The sequence below is a fragment of the Rousettus aegyptiacus genome, unplaced genomic scaffold, assembly GCF_014176215.1.
Source record: "Rousettus aegyptiacus isolate mRouAeg1 unplaced genomic scaffold, mRouAeg1.p scaffold_m13_p_1, whole genome shotgun sequence".
Lineage (NCBI taxonomy): Eukaryota > Metazoa > Chordata > Mammalia > Chiroptera > Pteropodidae > Rousettus > Rousettus aegyptiacus.
This window is the reverse complement of record NW_023416284.1, coordinates 68,052,045-68,052,682: the sequence shown is the minus strand read 5'-3', so window position 1 is coordinate 68,052,682 and position 638 is coordinate 68,052,045. Positions and strand designations below refer to the sequence as shown.

The 638-nt window shown below is 32.3% G+C and overlaps 1 pseudogene; it reads left to right on the top strand.

The window, feature by feature from the left end:
- The first annotated feature begins 310 nt into the window (after positions 1 to 310).
- Positions 311 to 429, top strand: LOC118605347 (annotated as a pseudogene).
- The last annotated feature ends 209 nt before the right edge of the window (positions 430 to 638 follow it).

Sequence of the window (638 nt, the reverse complement as noted above, 5' to 3'; positions counted from 1 at the left end):
ATGTTTACTAAGAAATCTTATGGCTGCTGACACCATAGAAAAATGAAATAGAAAAATATAAAGATAAAGAGAAGTGATTAAAGCAGGAACTGGAGAAAAAGGAGAACAAAAAAGAATAAAAATGTTATATGCATTGTGTAGTGTTGCATGGTAATGTGATAACTGCTCCAGTTACCCCTTAATGAACAGTCACCACATGTGTATAACTCAAATACATTTTATGAATGGACAAAATACTAGACTTGGATACAAATTTTTCTTAAAGCTTCTACTTCTTGAGGACAGTAGACATTAATACATTAAAAATTTAATCTACAGCCATGCTACCCTGAACAAGCCTGATCCTGTCTGATCTTGAAAGCTAAGCAGGGTCGGGCCTGGTTGGTACTTGGATGGGAGGCCACCTAGGAAGACCAGGTGCTATAAGCATAAAAAATAAAAAATAAGGATTGTAAGCTGACAAGGTCCTTGCAATCTGTGAGGGCAACCAAGGGTTGCCTTGCCTAAAAAAATAAAAAAAAGAAAAAAAAATCGAAGTATACTGATAAGTAATTTTTTAAAAAAATTTATTTAAATTAATTTCAAGTATATAGCACATTGGTTAGACATCTATATAAGCAAAATTTTTAAAAATTAAA